The sequence below is a fragment of the Leopardus geoffroyi genome, chromosome B1 (assembly GCF_018350155.1).
Source record: "Leopardus geoffroyi isolate Oge1 chromosome B1, O.geoffroyi_Oge1_pat1.0, whole genome shotgun sequence".
NCBI classification, from domain to species: domain Eukaryota; kingdom Metazoa; phylum Chordata; class Mammalia; order Carnivora; family Felidae; genus Leopardus; species Leopardus geoffroyi.
Window position 1 is genome coordinate 92875561 of NC_059327.1, and position 19822 is coordinate 92895382.

Below are 19822 nucleotides of genomic sequence, written 5' to 3' on the forward strand. Positions count from 1 at the left end.
AACCCTTTATCTAATGTGTCACTTGCAAATATCTTCTCCCATTCTGTCAGCTGCCTTTTAGTTTTGTTGATTGTTTCCTTCATTGTGCAGAAGCTTTTTGTCTTGATGAAGTCCCAATACTACATGTTTGTTTTTGATTCCTTTACCTTCAGCAATGTGTCTAATAAGAAGTTGCTCCAGCTGAGGTCAAAGAGGTTACTGCCTGTGTTCTTCTCTAGGACTTGGATGGTTCCCTGTCTCACATTTAGGTCTTTCATCCACTTTGAATTGTTTTTATGTATGGTGTAAGAAAGTGGTCCAGGTTCATTCTTCTGTATGCTGTCATCTAGTTTTCCCAATATGATTTGGTAAAGAGACTATCTTTTTTCCATTGTGTATTCTTTCCTGCTTTGTCAAAGATTAGTTGACCATATAGTTGTGGGTCTATTTCTAAGTTTTCTATTCTGTTTCATTAATCTCTGTGTCAGTTTTTGTGCCAGTACCATACTGTCATGATAATTATAGCTTTGTAACATAACTTGAAATCTAGAATCGTGATGCCTCCAATGTTGTTTTTCTTTTTCGGGATCATTTTGGCTATTCAGGGTCTTTTGTGGTACCATGCAAATTTTGGGATTGTTTGTTCTTTGTGAAAAATACTGGTGGTATTTTGATAGAGATTGCATTAAATGTGTAGATTGTTTTGGGTAGTATAAACATTTTAGCCATGTTTGCTCTTCCAATCTATTAATATAGAATACTTTTCCATTTCTTTATGTCTTTTTCAATTTCTTTGTAAGTGTTCTATAGTTTGCAGAATGTAGATCTTTTACCTCTTTAGTTAGGCTTATTCTTAGGTATCTTTTTGTGTGTGTGTGCAATTACAAATTGGATTGATTCCTTAATTTTTTTGCTGCTGCTTCATTTTTGGCATATAAAAATGCAACAGATTTCTGCATGTCAATTTTATATCCTGAGGCTTTGCTGAATTATTATATGAGTTCTAGCCAATTTTGGTGGACACTTTCAGGTTTTTTGAAAAGAATATCATATCATTTGCAAATAGTGAAATTTTGACTTCTTGGAGATTTGGATGCCTTTTATTTCTTTTTGTCATCTGATTGCTGAGGCTAAGAGTTCCAGTACCATGTTAAATAATAATGGTGAGACTGGATATCCTGTAGGGGAAAGTATCTCAGTTTTTCCCCATTGAGGATGAGATTAGCTGTGGCCTTTTACATATGGCCTTTATGATGTTGAGGTACGTTCCATCTATATCCACTGTTGAATTTGCTAATACCTGGCTGAGAATTTTTGCATTCATCTTCATCAAGGATATTGGCCTGTAATTCTCCTTTTTAGTGAAGTCTTTGGTTTTGGAATCAAGGTAATGCTGACTTTGTAGAATGAGTTTGGAAGTTTCCCTTCCATTTCTATTTTTTGAAACAGTTTGAGAAGACCAGGTATTAACTTTTCTCTAAATGTTTGTTAGAAATCCCCTGGGAAGTCATCTGGCCAGGACCCTTGTTTTTTGGGAGATTTTGTTTAATTATTCAATTATCTTTGATGGTCTGTGCAAATTTTCCATCTCTTCCTGTTTCAATTTTGGTAGTATGTGAGTTTCTAGGAATTTGCCAATTTCTTCCAGATTGCTGAGTTTGTTGACATATAACATTTCATAATATTCTATTGTAATTGTATTTCTGTGGTGTTGTTTGTCATCTCTCCCTTTTCTTTTGTGATTTTATCTGCTTGGATCCTTTCTCTTTCTTTTTAAAAAGTCTGGCTAGGGGTTTATCAATTTTGTTAATTCTTTCAAAGAACCAGCTCTTAGTTTTGTTGATTTGTTCTACTGGGATTTTGTTTGTTGGTTTGTTTCTTTGCTTATTGTTGTGTATCTTTTATTTCTGCTCTCTCTTTATTATTTCCTTTCTTCTGCTGGTTTTGGCTTTATTTGCTGTTCCTTTTCTAGCTCCTTTAGGTGTAAGGTTAGGTTTTATTTGGGACTTTCCTGGCTTCTTGAAAAATGCATGAATTACAGTATACTTCACTCTTAGGTCTCTCTTTGCTGCATCTCAAAGGTTTTGGATTGTTGTGTTTTCATTTTAATTTGTTTACATGAATTTTTTCTAATATTTTCCTTAATTTCTTGGTTAATCTGTTCATTCTTATTAATCTCCATGTATTTGAGGGCTTTCCAAATTTTATCTTGTGGTTGATTTCAAGTTTCATAGTGTTGTGATCTGAAGATATGCATGGTAAGATTTCTATCTTTTTTGTACTTGTTGAGGACTGACTTGTGACCCAGTGTATGATATATTCTGGGCAATGTTCTGTGAGCACTCCAAAAGAATGTGTATTCTGCTGCTTTGGGATGAAATGTTCTGAATATATCTGTTAAATCCATTGGATCCAGTGTGTCATTCAAAGCCATTGTTTCCTCTTTGATTTTCTGCTTAAATATTTGTCCATTGTTGTCAGTGGGGTGTTAAATTCCCGTACTATTACTGCATTATTATTACTGAGTTTCTTTATGCTTGTTATTAATTGATTTATATATCTGGGTGCCGCCACATTGAGGGCATAAATATTAACCATTTTTAGATCATCTTAATGGATAGACCCCTTAATTATGATACGGTGCCCTTCTTCATCTCTTGTTACAGTCTTTGTTTTAAAATCTGGTTTGTCTGATAGAAGTATGGCTATTTCAACTTTCTTTTGATGTTCATTAGCATGATCTATATTTTTCCATCCCCTCACATTCAATCTGCAGGTGTCTTTAGGTCTAAAATGAGTCTCTTATAAATATCATATAGATGGATCTTGGGTTTATTGTTTTTTTTTCCCCCTCATACCCTATGTCTTTGATTGGAGCATTTAGTCCATTTACATTTAGAGATTATTGAAAGATATGGATTTAGTGCCATTGTGTTACCTGTGGAGTTGGGTGTTTCTGGTGATGCTGTCTGGTCCTTTCTAATCTTTGTTGCTTTTGGTCTCCACCTCCCTCGCCCAATCAAAGAGTACCCCTTTAAATTTCTTGCAGGACTGGCTTAGTGTTCACAAACTCATGAGTATTTGTTTGTCTAAGAAACTCTATCTCCCCTTCTATTTTGAATGGCAGTCTTGCTGGGTAGATTATTCTTGGCTGCATTTTTCCACTTTAGCAAGTTGAATATATTTTGCCACTCCTTTATTGCCTGGCAAGTGTCTGTGGACGTATCTGCAGCAAACCTGATCTATCTTCTCTTGTAGGTTAAGGACATTTTTCCCCTTGTTGCTGTCAGGATTCTTTCCTTGTCTTTGTAGTTTGTGAATTTAACTATGATATATTTGGCAATTGTTGGCTTTTGTTTAATTTCATGGGAGTTCTCTGTACTTCTTGGATTTTGATGCTTGTGTATTTCCCCAGATTAGGGGAAGTTTTCAGCTATAATTTGCTCACATAAACCTTTTGCCCTCTTTTCTCTCTCTTCATCTTCTGGGACTCCTGTGATATGAATGCTACTACTTTTAATAAATTGCTGAGTTCTCTAAGTCTGCCTTTGTGATTCCCAACCTTTGTTTCCTTCTTTCCTTCAACCTTTTTTATTTTCCATAATTTTAACTTCAATATTGATAATTCACTCCTCTGGCTCATCCATCCTTGTTTTGTGGCCTCCATTTGCATTTGCATCTCAATTATATCATTTCTCATTTTCGTCTGATTAGATTTAAGTTTTTTTATCTCTTCAGAAAGGTATTCTTGGTGTCTTCTATGCTTTTTACAAGCCCATCTAGAACCTTTGTAAACATTGTTGTAAATTATAGTTTATCTTACTTATATCTGCATTGATTAAATCCTTGGTCATCTTCTTTCTCCTTTCTTTCTATCCAAGTGAATTCCTCCATCTAGTCATTTTGGAGGAAGAAACAACAACAACAACAATAATAATAATAATAATAGAATGAAATTTAAAAAATTCAATTTAAAAAATCAAATAAAGGAAACTAGATCTTAGGTGTGTTTTGGTTTACTTGTTAGGAGAATTTTAATAGAAAAAAAGGAAAAGACAAAGAAACACTGAAAATTTATAAAATAACAAATTTTAAAAATTCAATTAAAAATTAGAATAAGAGAAACAATTTTGTTCTTTCTGTATCCAAGAAGCAAAAGAAACAAAAACAGAAGCAAAAACAATAAGAAAGAAAGAAAGAAAGAAAAAACACGAGCAAACAAAAAAGTCCAAATTAAGCTAAAACTAGTTTCCCCTAGAGCTGAAATTTTGTTACAGTCTTTGTTCAGTAGACTAAGTTTATGGGAGGGATTTATGCTGGTCTTTTGAGGGAGAGTTCTGCGACTCTTATTCTCAGGTCAACTTGCTGTAGTGGAGATGTGCCTGGAGGTCAACAGAGGGTGAGGCTTGGTGTAATGCTTCCATTCTCCACTTGCTAGAGCTTTTTAGCTCACTTGGGTTGATCAATGTTAATGGGCTAATGATAAAAATAGCATTACTCCACTCTCTAGTCTCCAGAGCAGGAAGTTCCTGCCTTCACAGACATGTGATCAGTCATAATCCTGTGTCTCCCACTTCTGTCAGCTCCCCCGACCTTCTCCCTGTCTTGTCTGAGCTCTCTGCCTTACAGGCGGCACCTCCCCCAAGAGTTTTATCTCAGATGTGACTGTGTTTCAAAATCCATACTTTAGAGTACCCTATGCCTCCAATCCACACTGATACTCTGGGAGAAAGCCTTGTCGTGTCGTGGCTGGGGCTGGCTTGTCCCAGGAAATAGGTATACCATGGAGCATTGCTCAGAGTTTATGGTAAATTGTAATACACAGTCAGTACCAGGGTTTGTTGCCCTCATCTGGCCATATCATCTCTACCAATTACACTCCAAGCAGGGGAATCTCTTTTTCCTGTGCAACCCAGAGGACCTTCAGACAAAGCTACCCACAGCTGGGGCTCTGCCCTACTTCCTCACTGGAGCATTGCTAGGGTCTTACATCTGAAACTTCAGACTTTGTGCTCTGTTGTTTATAAAAAACTGGCCATATTGAAACCCTCTCTTTTTTCCCCCACCAATGGTTTTGGGGAACAGTTTTCTTATGTATTTCCTTATTCATGTTTTCATTCTTTTTCTCTAGCTGCTATCAAAGGGAGTGTTTTCTTGTGCAAACTCAATGCTCTGCTCTCTCTTCTCTTCTGTCTTCCTCCTTTCCACCAAGACAACTCTATCCTTCTGTGGCACAGCAGCTCTTCCTTGCCCTCAGTTTACCTCTCTGTATCATGTAACTGCTGTGTTCTCTCCCTTAAGTTATGCAGATTGTTCTGTTAATCCTCAGATCAATTTCCTGCATGTTCATGTGGTTTGATGTATATCTATCTATGTGTTCAAGGGATGAGACCAGCCAAGGTCCCCTTACTACTCTGCTAACTTGACTTCTGCTCAAGAGATGATCTTTTTTACTAGTACACATTTTTCTTTTTGTGTTTTTTTTTTTTATTATTGAAGAATAGTTGAGAAGCATGTTATATTAACTTTAGGTGCACAACATAGTGATTCAACAATTCTATACATTACTCAATACTGATCACAATAGGTGTAGTCATAGTACACATTTTAAGTTAATTATGGGTTAACTTAAGTATACTTGCCAATTATTTTAATAAATTCCACCAATGTGTCAAAATAAATTGGTGAAACATGGATGGACCTAGAAACATTATGTTAAGTGAAATAAGACAGAGAAAGACAAATATCATATGATTTTGTTGCAGGATTTTTTATCCCAATTCTCGAGATACATTGTCTCACCAGTCCATGGAATGAAGAGACAGGCACAAAATATGCAATAAGCAAAAGTTTAGTATAGTACAAGGAAGAATAGTATGAAAGCTGTCTTTACAGAGAGGGGCATTCAAAAGTGAATGCCTATGACTATAGGCAACCATCCTTGTTTTATAACTTTCTGGTCAGCCCTCCCTTCCCTTCCCCCCTGTTTCCTCTCGGGTCCCACCCTTATTGGCTTCATGGCTCTAGATGCTGGGTGGTCCATTCCTAATTGGCTCGATTCCATTATATGAGGGTGAACCATTTCTTGTGGATCACATGTCTTATGGTGTACTACTTATTTTTAGTTAGGACTTTTGTCAAATTCCTGAGGGAAACCTGAAGGTGAGTAGATGATGTCTGTTACATTCTTAAGAGAACTTTACACCCTAGGGAGTTTACTGTGGTCAGACACTCCCAGCATTGTTCCAAAATATGTGTTTTTCCCTTCCCAGGGAACTTAGGTCCTATCCTCTCCCTCTCTGACTACTGAACTCTATCTTTTCCTATCATACTTTCATTTATATGTGGAATCTAAAAAAAAAAAAAAAAATGATTAAACAAACAAAAAGTAAAATCAGAGTATAAATACAGAGAACAAACTGATAATTGCCAGAGGAGAGAGGCTGGAAAGATGGGCAAAATGAGCAAAGGGGAGTGGGACACAGAAGCTTCTAGTTATGAAATGAATAAATGATGGGAATAAAGGGTCCAACATAGGGAATATAATCAATGGTATTGTAATAGTGTTGCATGGTGACAAATGGTAACTACACTTGCGGTAAGCATAGCATAATGTATAGAGTTGTCAAATCACTATTTTGTACACCTGAAACTAATATAACTCTGTGTGTCAACTATACTCAAATTAAAAAAAATATATTTATTTTTCTTGAAATTTATTACAATACTGGGAGAATAAAAACATGCTCAAATCAATTCATGGTGGAAGTTGAACATGCAGGCACTTTTCATGTGGAAAATAGGCAAAGGTGATAAAAATGGCTTACATGCTCCCATTTTTTCCCCTGAATTCTACAGAGACATCAAATGGCCATCTCTAGATTTGCATGCCTCATTTCTTGATAAACACCTATGATAGAACACCATTGATTGTCTAAGGCATTGTCTTAGGAAAGAAAAATTGCATAAACAAGCTTATATAGGAGAGTTCATTTTCTTTTCTAACTTGTAGTGTTTGAAACCTGATATGGGAGGAGAATTGAATCAAAACAAGTCTAAGATGTGAAAAGCTATCCAAGCTCTCATTTTCTCAAAACTTGTAGGCTCCTTAATTGAATTCACTTTCCATCATTTTATTAAATACTATAACATATTTTTTAATAATAACAAAAGTTGATAAAATTGTGCTAATAGCTCAAAATATTATGGATACTAATTGTTTAATTAATCTACTTATTTTATTCATTAGCTGTGGACATGAAGTAATTATAATTTAATCTTTTATTGTACGAGTATGAAGGCTATATTACAATAAATTGTATGTAATTTCAATTATGTAATTATGATACAGGATCAAGCCATTCTCACTGATTCACCAAGGAACTGTCTTCAAGAAGAATAGTAAATGGTATTTTAAAATCACTGTTTTTATCATTTTACTTTTTCATGGAATGCAGGCATGTCTTCTTTAGATTCGGTTAGTATGAAGTTTGACATTTGTTGGGTGTGAAATGCATGATGCAGTTCATTATTAATTTATTATCACCATCAAGTAATTTCCTCACCAGAGAGCAGTAAAATGCTCCCTTTTCTATCAATTACATTCCGCTGGATCAAAAAGAAGAATTTCACAGCTACTTTTTACCAATACTAAATCTAGTAAGAACAAGTAAATGTTCTAAATGTCATGGTCACTGTATATATAGTTTAATCATGTCTTTAAATATTCTTTTAGTTCTCTTTTCAGACTAGTTTGTTTCCCCTGAAAAAATTGATGTGCTTAAAATTAGTCAATGCAATAAATTGAACTGGCCCCTCTTGGTTCATAAAATATTTACTGTGTCCCCAAATGTCAAAATACTTTATTCTAGTGTTTTCAAAAACTATGATTTATCATGCTGTCAGAGGTGAAGAATTAGGTTTCCCTCTTGAAGCAGATAATAACAAACTGATAGTTTAAAATGTACGTATTTTACAATCCATGAAATCAAATTTCACTTCACATTGTCTGCTATATTATGTAATGTCTTTGTATTAATAAAAAAAAACTGTATCCGGCACACTTTTTGCTGCCGAAAAATAAACTAAAACGGGTTCAAATGTTAGGCTTCGCTAAAGAGAAGTCATTCTAATTTGTATCAATTCCACATTTCCTTACATTTAGTAACAATTCTCTCAATACTCGGAAGGCCATGTGCGGTGATTATAGACCACAGTGGGGAATAAACTTTTCCTTACACTCCACTAGCATTTCATATATTTTTTTTCTTTAACCCACTTATTTATAATAGGCTTAAGGGAAGAATGGCTTTTCAGATAGCAAAAGGCAGTGAAGCAGCTAACATAGAATTTCATAAGGTTTTTGCTGGGTGGCAGAGCAGTAATAGTTGCATAAGTGGAAGCATTTCTAGGTGCACCTGGCATTTATCACCAATTCGAGGGCACACTTGTCTTTGGTGCATGGCCAGGTCTATAATCAGGAAACAAGGGTAAACTGTATAGTGATGATTTTCATGATCGTTTTAGGAGAGGGAAGTACAAGTGCTTAGTATCTTCATATTTAATGATGAAATATAAATGACTCTGCATACTTCTTCTGAAATATATTTGAAATTACAGTTTCAGACCTCTCTAATAAGTAAATTAAGAAATATTTTGTCATTCCAGAAGAAACGCGAGGAATGCTTTTCCAAAGACATCTTCAAAATGAAAGACATAAATCATTTTAATACTATAAACAAATTTAGACAAATACATGTGTATAATCTTAAATGGATTTGCAAGTATGATATTCACTAACATCATGTATTTTTTTTGGCTAGAGAAAATAACAAGTTCTTAGATACTACTCATGTCTTAACTTTAAAAAATAAATACAATAATGTGCTCATATTGTACATTGAGATAGCAATACTTTTTTTAAATTATGGTTTTAAGACAATGCTTTGTTTCAGTGAAAGTGTAACCATAATAAATTTTGGAAAGACTTATTTCAACGATAAAAATAGATAGTAAATGTGCATTATATGTTGAAAGTAATTACATAATCTGAAAACACATGTTGAAGTCAGAGTACAATATTTCTTGAAATATCTACTTTAAGTGACAGGTTCATCTTCTTTTTTTAAGGTAAATTTTTTCATGAGTAACTTTGTAAAGTTATTTTCACTGAGTCAGTAAACCTGTGAGTTTGATGATCTATCCATATCTGATAGAAATTCCATCACCTGATTCTCATTGTTCTTACCTATAGTTAGACTTGTGGTTAGTACTTACAGACCCATGAAAAATTAGCTCAATGATCTTGAGTAAGATATGTCATCTGAGTCTCAGTCTCCTTATCTCTAAATCAAGAGTGTTGGAATATATGAAATATGTAGACACTGCATGCTCTCCCAGTTCTTTATGCCTGTAATTCTTTACATCTGTGAATGTCGTGATGTATTAGAATTGAGAAATATGATGAGACTAAAAGCATGCTTATTTGATCAAGTTTGTCATTTGATTTTGAACCTTCACATTACTATTTAAACACTCAAAATAGATAATGTGTCTAAAACAAATATGAGGAAATTAGCTAGCGATGGCAACTTATTTTTAAAAATACAAACATGACGGGGCGCCTGGGTGGCGCAGTCGGTTAAGCGTCCGACTTCAGCCAGGTCACGATCTCGCGGTCCGGGAGTTCGAGCCCCGCGTGGGGCTCTGGGCTGATGGCTCAGAGCCTGGAGCCTGTTTCCGATTCTGTGTCTCCCTCTCTCTGCCCCTCCCCCGTTCATGCTCTGTCTCTCTCTGTCCCAAAAATAAATAAACGTTGAAAAAAAAATTTTTTTAAATACAAACATGAAATATATTATTTACAAGGCATTCCATGTCTTCTCTTCCTCGAACCATATGCATGTGCGCGCACATGCGCGCGCACACACACACACACACACACACACACACACACAGTCATGTGTCCTCACGTGATACACACTTCTAAGCCTATCTCCCACTGTAAATTTTACTTTGTGACTAGGGCAAGAACTCCAAAGTTTATAAGGGAAAAGGTATTTTCTTTTTATTTATTTTGCTTCGGTTTTTTCTTTAATGATGCTGTAAGGTTTAAAACTGTTAAGTGGCCATGCTCTAAGTGTTGGAGAAAGGGGGAACATTTGTTTTATTAACCTCAGGAAAATTAAGAATCGCTATATTTCTATACATAGTATAAGCACTATCTAGATCCCAAATGTTAATTTTTGTATCATAAACTCTTACAACACTACATATTTTCTTTTTTTTTTCTTTTTTTTTAACGTTTATTTATTTTTGAGACAGAGAGGGACAGAGCATGAACAGAGGAGGGTCAGAGAGAGAGGGAGACACAGAATCTGAAACAGGCTCCAGGCTCTGAGCGGTCAGCACAAAACCTGACGTGGGGCTCGAACTCACGGACCACGAGATCATGACCTGAGCCGAAGTCGGACGCTTAACCGACTGAGCCCACCCAGGCGCCCCCATATTTTCAAATGTACACGTTTTTACCTTGATTCTGCCTTTTCTCACTCTTCTTCAACTTTTCCTCATGTTTCTCAAGGCTGTATAGTGTTTTGTGGTTTAATTTTTAAAAGGTAACCATAGCATTCCATGCAACATGATTCTTAAATATAAAAATTATAAAACAGTTTCATTATGAAAATCAAGAATTCCTTTTGCCATTCATCCTATACCTAAACCCACTTCTTTAGAAACCATTTTAATTCTTTCTGTTTTTAAGTCTTCACTGGCTTTCCCCTGTGACAGACTTCTAATTTTCCTACCTTACCTATTCTCCCCTTATTCCATCTGGCCATAAGCCTCTGTGCAGAGCTAGGAACTTCCTTTCCAGGCCAGTCATATTGTTATGTGTGGCCATGTGATTACACTCAAGCCAATGGCATAGAAGTAGCTTCTAGTCATAAATTTAAAAATATTAGTATGATGGTCTTCTGTTTCTCTCTTTTCTTTATTCCCAAGTGTGCTGCTAGTGAGCCAGCACATGAGGGAGAGATACCCTGCAGGTGACCAAAGCAATAGAACAAGGAAAACTGGGTCCCCCGGTATCCTCGTGGAAAATAACCACTTATGTGACCTAGCTGTCTACTACACTAGACTGTTCTGGAAGAAAGAAATACACATCTGTCAAATTTAAGTGTCATTTAAGTGTATGAACTTTAAGGTCTTATTGTTATAGCAAATTAGTGCATATCCTAATTAATGCAGAAACTGGCATTTCATTTCTTTTTAATTTTAAGGCATTTTATTTATTCTATGGCGCAAAGAAGGGTTCTAATATAATAAAATGATGACATAATAAAAACAAAACTAACACATCGTTGCTTTACTCTGTGGCATAACAAGTGGGATATTGCCATAAGAAATAACCTGGATGAAAAGACAAGGAAAGGAGAGGAGAGGAGAGGAGAGGAGAGGAAAGAAGAGGGAAGGAAAGGAAAGGAAAGGAAAGGAAAGGAAAGGAAAGGAAAAAGAAAAGAAAAAAGAAAAGAAAAGAAAAGAAAAGAAAAGAAAAGAAAAGAAAAGAAAAGAAAAAAATAACCTGATTGGATTAAATAACCAGATAGTAGATAGTAGCAAATAGTTGGTGAAAATGATGATTGAGATAATTAATTAAGTAGAGGAGATACATGAGTTTCTCTTGTTGCAGGGGTGGAAATCGTGTGTTTATAGTAAGGGGAATGCATTTATACCCTTAGAGGTAATAGAGTGAATTGTAGAGGACACCACTGACTGTTCCCAGTATCCTGTTCTCCCCCTGTTTTAAAGTAATAGAAACACTCATGTTTTAGAAGATATGAGCCACCCCAGATAGAAACTGCATTGTCCGACCTCTCTTATACCCATATTTGTCCATGAAATTATTATTATTTTTTTATCGCTGGAATTTGATTTACGTTCTCAGGTCATGTTATTTAAAAAAGAAGTTACCCACCTTCTGTATCCTTTCTCTACCCGCCCATGCCCATGTGTGAGTATTCTATCAAGTCAGCTCTAATTAAGTGAATTAGGATAATATCCCATGATGACTACAAAAGGAGATAAGAGGAACTTGGGTTCTTCGAAGAATTTGCTGAATAAAACAACTTACCTGGTTTCAAACATCTTCCTACTTTTCAACTGATAAGTGAGAAAAAATAAATCTTTATTGTATCTGAACACCTATAAATTGTTATGACAGCTTGGCATATATTCTCACTAATACATAAATGCTTCACTAATGTTTAAGCAGATCTTTCAAAAAGTTTATCATCTGGTGATACATTCTCTTTCTCTCTTGCTTTGATAGATAGGGACAAATTCGACATACCTTTTTTATTCCTCCCTCCATTTCAATGGTTAACTGTATATTTCAAATAGCACATTTCTATTTCTATTTCATGTATCACTACCCATCACAGTATTTCTACTCCAATTTTATAAGCTAAAGAGATTAGTCCTCCCCTCCCACTATTCACCTTGTCTCCCAAATTTCAGATCTCAAACCTACAAATTATGTCTTTTTTATCCTCAAAGATGATAATGATTTCATTCTTTTTGTAACATTACTTAAATCTTTTATTTCAATTTGGCTTTCAATTTTGTGACCTCAATTGATTGTAAGAGCTGAAACTAATTATTAAAATTCAGACTTTTGTGACTGTCGAAGTACATTCACTATGGAGAAAAATACTGGGCTACCATTGGATGTCTCTTGTTCATGTATCTAATACCACAATGCTAGTGGTATGCAAACGATGTTCCTAACAACAGTTTAGGATTTCTTTTTCTTAGAGATATCTTTATTGGTGAATGGATTTATACCATATATTACTTGACAGAACTTCTTTTACTCCTGTCCTGACTTGAGCCCACCCTTTCCTTCAGTCTTTATTCTTGTCTTATTCCCTAGTTGCACTGGAAAAAAAATCCTGAAGTCTTGATTAAAAAAAGTTAAGTGGGAATAAAATTATGCATTCAAAATTATCTTAAATTTTAAAACAGTTTTCTCGTGGTCTTTAAATAATACTTGAAGAAGTTTCTTAACAGTTTGATTCTTGTTCCATTAGATTTATTATATGTTTTTGTTTGCTTTGTTTTCTTTTTTTTTTCTTTTAAAAAAATTTTTTTTAACTTTTTATTTATTTTTGAGACAGAAGAGACAGAGCATGAACGGGGGAGGGGCAGAGAGAGAGGGAGACACAGAATCGGAAGCAGGCTCCAGGCTCTGAGCCATCAGCCCAGAGCCCGACACGAGGCTCGAACTCACGGACCACGAGATCATGACCTGAGCTGAAGTCAGACGCTTAACCGACTGAGCCACCCAGGCGCCCCTGTTTGCTTTGTTTTCAACTTGCTGGAATATTTAGATTTGTATCTTTCTTCTTAGTGTACCAATATTTTTTTTTGATATATCTAAAAGATTTCTTTAAAGGTGAATATTTTTATTGATTTTGTTAAACATTGTTATTCTTTCCATTTTAAATCCTATGCCATTCAGCTCTGAGATATTTTTTACTATTATATTCCTGACATTTTTCTTCTCTATGTTTTCTTTCAATGCTTTTGAAATGTCTCACGTCTAATTCAGATCCCATTTGCTACTTGAAGTAACTCCAGACAAGTACAGCTTACCTTAGTTTCTTTTAACCTCTGAACATCAACCGCATGAAATTGGGTATGTGTCTGTATCTCTGTGTGGAGAGATGTGGGTGTATATTTCAAATTCTGACTATAGTTTCTCATAACAGTTTTACCTCCATAACTGAATTACAAGATCCTTGAGATATTTATACCTCACTCCTATGCTTATTTTGTAATTCCCTCTGCTAAATCATTTATGATATATAGTGATTAACAAAATAAAGATAACAAAAAATACCTACTTCACAGTTGATATACATGGTATATGGTTTGTTCTTCTTATTACATTAGAGCTGCACAACTACACAAAATTTTGCTTGGCATATCTTTGACCGAGGAAGTGTTAAATACAGATGTTGTCAATAGTATGTGAAACAGTTATCTTTCTCTTATACACCCATCAACCTTTCCTTGGTATATACCTGCTAATCTACTATGTACCCTTCAAGATATTTAATCTTTATTTGCTCGCTCAAAGTGCAAATAGAAATTTTATCTATAATCTTTGAATAATACACCACTCAATTTATTAGTAATGCCGCTTTACATAAACCTATCCTTTTTAATATATATGTAAGGTAGTTAATATATATGTAGGGTAGTTACTTGGTTTTGGTTTACCCATTAGTATCACTAGTACCAATAGGACCTTCGCAGCCGTTCAAGACAGACATTTTGAATAAAACCAGTTTGATTAAAAAATAATAATAATAATAATTTAGCCAAGAGTAACCAGGAGATGGCTCATTAATTGTGAAAAGGACATATTTTAAATGTTCCCAGTTATCTCCACATAAGATCTACTGATTACACAAAACCTGTTTTTCAGGCCACAGGAACCCCTTGTCTATGCTCTCTCTGTCTTCTAGAGTCAGCATTATCCTACCCTGAGTATAGGCTCTAAATTCATTCACCTCAGTGTTGATAAATTCTACCTTTATCCCTGTGTGTTAGATCTCTAAGGCTGTCCTAACAGATTAACACAAACTTGATGGATTAAAACACAGAATTTTGTTCTCTCATAGTTCTGAAGACCAGACATTTGAACTCAAGGTATATTTGAGTTCAGTCGTGTATTCTCTCCATATTGCCTGAGGGAAATGTGTTTTTTGCCTTTTATGGCTTCTGGTGGTTGTCAGTATTTCTTCAACTAGAGGCTACTTCACTCCACTCTCTGCCATCATGGTCACAATGCTAGTCTCTTTTCTTTTTCTGTGTCCATTACAAAGACACTGAACGTTGAATTTAAGGCTGATCTGAACAATGAAGGATTATCTCATTATCTCAAGACTCTTAACTGTATTTACAAAGACTCCTTTTCCAAATAAAGTAACATTCACATATCCCAGGGATGAGAGTGTGGATGTGTCTTTCTGAGGACGACCACTCAACTCATTATAGTCTGATATCACTTACTAAGAACTCTCCACTTTGATAAATACACAGAGAGGTGTTCATCTCCTTTAGCAATGATGGAATGGAAATGAACCTACAGCACATATTTTTAAAGGAACATAAAGAGGGTTTTTCAATTTCTTTCTACACAAATTACTGCACTGTCAGGGATTGAGAGGTATCATTTCTAGCTATTTGTCTAGTCTTCTCTATTTATAGGACAGGAAAATACTAAAGAATTTTGCATTACCCTCTGCCCCAAGCTTTCACCAAGATGATATATCACTGTGTGAAATTCTGTCTTTGACAAAATAAGATCCTTTTCAGTTTCTTTCCTTCTTAGCTCCTTTTTTCTGTCATATTTTAATTTCCCTTCTTTTTCAATTCAACACAGATAATTCTTACAGTAATTAGTCATCATAGCTAACAATTTTAATAATAAAGACTCTAATTGGCTCTAATTTTTACTTCTTTTATCCTTTAATTTTGGTCTCTCTCTCTCTCTCTCTCTTTTTATGGGGGGAGGCGTTTATGAAATATCATGTTAGAATGGTTACCACCAAAAAAACAAGAGATAATGAGTGTTAGTAAGGACACAGAGAAAAGGAAACCCTTGTACAATGTTGCTGAGAAGGTAAATTGGTGCAGCCTCTGTGAAAAACAGTATGGTGGTTCTTTAACAAGTTAAAAATAGAACTACCTTATGGTCTAGCAATTTCACTTCTAGATATATATCCAAAGAAAACAAAATCATCATTTCAAAAAGATACATGCACCCTCATGTTCATAGCAGCATTATTTACAATAGCTAAGACATGAAAACAACCTAAGTGTCCATCAGTGGATGACTGGATAAAGAAGTTGTAATAAATATATACAATGGAATATTGTTTAGGCATAAAAAAGGAAATCCTACCATTTGAAATGGCATGGTGGAACTTGAAAGCATTATACTAAGTAAAATAAGTTTGACAGAGAAAGACAAATGCTCTATGATCTCACTCATGTGTGCAATCTTAAAAAAAAACAAAAAACAAACACACTAAACTTATTGAAGCAGAGAAGAGATTGGTGGTTGCCAGAGAAGGGGGAAGGGGGGTGGAGAAAATGATTAAAGAATGTTCAAAGTTACAAACTTCCGGTTATAAGACAAATAAATTTTGAGAGTGTAATTTACAGCATGTCATTTGCGGCATGTTAACTATAATTAACAAAATCGTGCTGTATATTTGAAAGTTTCTAAGAGAGTCAATCTTAAAAGTTCTCATCACAAGAAAAAATTGTAAGTATGTGAGGTGATGGATATTAACCTAACTTACTGTAGTAATCATTTTGCAATATATATACACAACAAATCATCATTTTGTAAACTTTAAACTAATACATGCTGTATGTCAGTTATATCTCAAACTGGAAAACAAACAACAAGCATAACAGTATTAAGTTTATGTCTCACAATACAGTGAATGAATCTATAGTTTGATGCCCGGTGCCATGAGACAATTCAACCGAGTGTTTTGCATGTCTTGTGACAGCTTTCTCTTCTGCATTAGCATTTAAAAAATTTTTTTTTGGTTGAGATGTAATTGACACATAACATTAAATTAGTTTCAGGCATACAACATGATGATTCAGTTTGTATATATTTCAAAATGATCACCTTGACAAGTCTAATATAGTTAAAATCCATCACATATGTTGTTTTCCATAATGTACATAGTTATACATTTTTTTCCTGTGATGAGACCTTTTAAGATCTATTCTGTCAGAAACTTTCAAATATGAAGTTTAGTATTAACTAGAAAACCATGTTGTATATTATATCCCTATGACTTATTTATTTATTAGATAACGGGATCAAAGATGTTTATGTGACAAAAACTTTGGAAGCTAGTAATTCTGTCTCCCTCTGGGTCAGAGGCAAAATACGGCACTTAGTCAGGATAATAAAGGATATTTATCTTTATTCTTTAGAGGGAAGGATGGACTGTTTTAGCAGAAGCAGTCTTATACAATTGTTTTTTGTTTGTCTGCTTGTAAGCTCAGTGTTTCTCATCTGTCACACAGACACACTGTATATAGAGCATCGTCCACATTGCCGCTTTGAGACTTGAGAAGCAACGGACCTGAGGAGAACATGAAGTCCATGTTACTTTCTGTACCATAAGTAATATACTGTCTAAATTGACCTTGCCTCGTTCTCTCCTTAGTCGCCAAATCTTTCGAGGTATGGCAAGCCAACCTAGCAGCTAACCACCGCCTTGTTGCTTGAGAGTTGTTTCACACCTGAGAAGTGGCCCTTCTTTATGCATTTATTCAGATACTCAAAAACCTTCCACATAGTCGCTCTATTATATTCTAGGCCTTAACAGCCCCTTGACTGATTGTTTTATCTAACTAGCATGCTAAACAAGTAAAAGAGCATGGGAAGGAAAGATCTAGACGAAAATCTTTAAATCAAACACGTCGCTTCCATCAACATTTTACTGAATGGAATACAGTCACATAATTTCTTTGCATATAAGGCAACTGGAATATATTATCTGGTGATAAATACGAGAGAGAAGGAGACAGATATTTGTAAGTACAAGCAGTCCCTATCACAGCCACTATTAGATATTATTAAAAGTACCCTCTTCCAAGACTTTATACTGCAAAATTTGCCAATCCTATGGTAAAATCTCAGTGAATTATGTATTATTGAATTTTTGATGGAGTCTCAATTCCAAGAATCCATGTGTGTTAAATCTCACCTTAAATCTTTTAATCTTTGGTCTAGTTTTTATAGAGATATAGTTGCCATATTGTATTACTTTTAGGTGTACAACATAATTCAATATTTGTGTGTGTTGCAAAAATATCATCACCACATAGGTCTAGTTAACGTTTGTCACCATACATAGTTGCAAATAAATTTATTTTCTTGTGATAAGGAAAATCTTTTGATCTTTTAAATCTTGACTTTTAGTTTTCTAGGTCATTCTACCTTAGTCCTAAACTACAATAATTCTTAAACTCCAAGTCACCTTGAATCCAGTTTCTGTTACCTTTTCTTTTTTTTTTTTTTTTAATGTTTTATTTATTTTTGAGACAGGGAGAGACAGAGCATGAACAGGGGAGGGTCAGAGAGAGGGAGACACAGAATCTGAAACAGGCTCCAGGCTCTGAGCTGTCAGCACAGATCCCGACATGGGGCTTGAACTCACGGACTGGGAGATCATGACCTGAGCCGAAGTCGGCTGCTTAACCGACTGAGCCACCCAGGCGCCCTGTCCTTTTCATCTTCTTTATCCTCTTCTCCGACCCCACACTCTGTTTCAGGTCCTCTAATACTTCTTTGCTCCCCATTAGAGTAAAACTATTTTAAAAATTTAGTTTTAAATTCACTGCACATAGGTACTTCTCTTTTATGACTCCTTTTAATCCATGCCAGAGTAAGACAATTTCACCCCTATGCCCACTCCACAACATAAGACTTTTGTTAGATTATGGATAATTTCCATGTTTGAAAATCCATGGCCATTTGTCATTTCTCATCGTGCTCAAACTTCTGTCAACATTTGATATTTTTCTACACTTCTTCCTCCTTGAATCACAGTCTTCTCTTTGCTTTCAAGACAGTTAATATTCTCAGTATTGCTATTTCTTCACAAGACATTCCTTTCTAGACTACATTTATAATTTTTGTTAATACCACTGACCTCCAAATATTTGAAAGCCTGATATTCAGTTTTTGGCCCTCTACTCTTTTCTCAATGCATTTATTTCCTGCCCATTTTACCTAATCTCATTGCTTCAAATATGCCACCTCCATGCCAATGATTTGCAAATTTGTATTTCAAGCCTAGATCACTCTTGTGAGTCACAAATTCATATATACAACATCTACAAATGATTTCTACACTTGAATGTGTAATAGATGCTGTTATGCATTCTTTCTAATCCATGTAAGTAGCAACTTCACTTTTCCAGTTTTTCAAGCCCTGAATGGCAAAGTTATCCTTGACTATTCTTTTCATTTTTTTAATGTTTATTTATATTTGAGAGAAAGAGACCAAAACAGAGCATGAGCAGGAAAATGGGAAAAGAGAGAAGGAGACACAGAATCAGAAACAGCTTCAGGCACTGAGCTGTCAGCACAGAGCCTGACGCGAGGCTTGAACTCACAAACTGAAATCATGACCTGAGCCAAAGTTGGCGCTTAACCAACTGAGCTACCCAGGGGCCCCATCCTTGACTATTCTTTTTCTCTCACATTACACATGCAATTTAAAAGCAAATTTTCTTTCTGGTGTTTTCAAAATATTTCCAGAATTAAACTGCTTTTTTAAAAACTATGTTTCTAAGATTCTAGTCCCTCATGTTAGACCAGAACCCAATATGGGTCTTATCTGAAATTGTTGCTTAATGATGTCTCTCTCTTTCTGTTTGTTCCTCTAGAATTAATTCTTAGTAACACAACTAGAATAATTTTAATAAGCATAAGACAGATTTTTTTCACTCTTTTTTTTTTTTTCTCAGAATTCTCTACTGGATTCCAATTTTATCTAGTAAAGATCATAATCTTAAATACTGCCTGTAAATCTCATCACAATCCCACAATCTGATTCCATTTCCGTGTTTTGTGACCCCTATTCTTCCCCGGCTACACTGCTCTAGGCCATGCCTTATTGATTACTGACCATGTCACACATTCTACTGTCCCAGGGACTTGGCTCTGCTTAGAATAATTTTCTTTCAGTTAGCTGAATTATTCACATCTTCTATTTTATTAAGTCTTTGCTCAAAT

The 19822-nt window shown here is 35.0% G+C and overlaps 1 long non-coding RNA gene across 1 annotated transcript; it reads left to right on the top strand.

Moving 5' to 3' along the window:
* The first annotated feature begins 223 nt into the window (after positions 1-223).
* On the top strand, positions 224-19530 carry LOC123583040. The gene is made up of 3 exons (XR_006704714.1): positions 224-372; positions 9307-9311; positions 19520-19530. It is a non-coding gene; the product is annotated as an uncharacterized LOC123583040 (long non-coding RNA).
* The last annotated feature ends 292 nt before the right edge of the window (positions 19531-19822 follow it).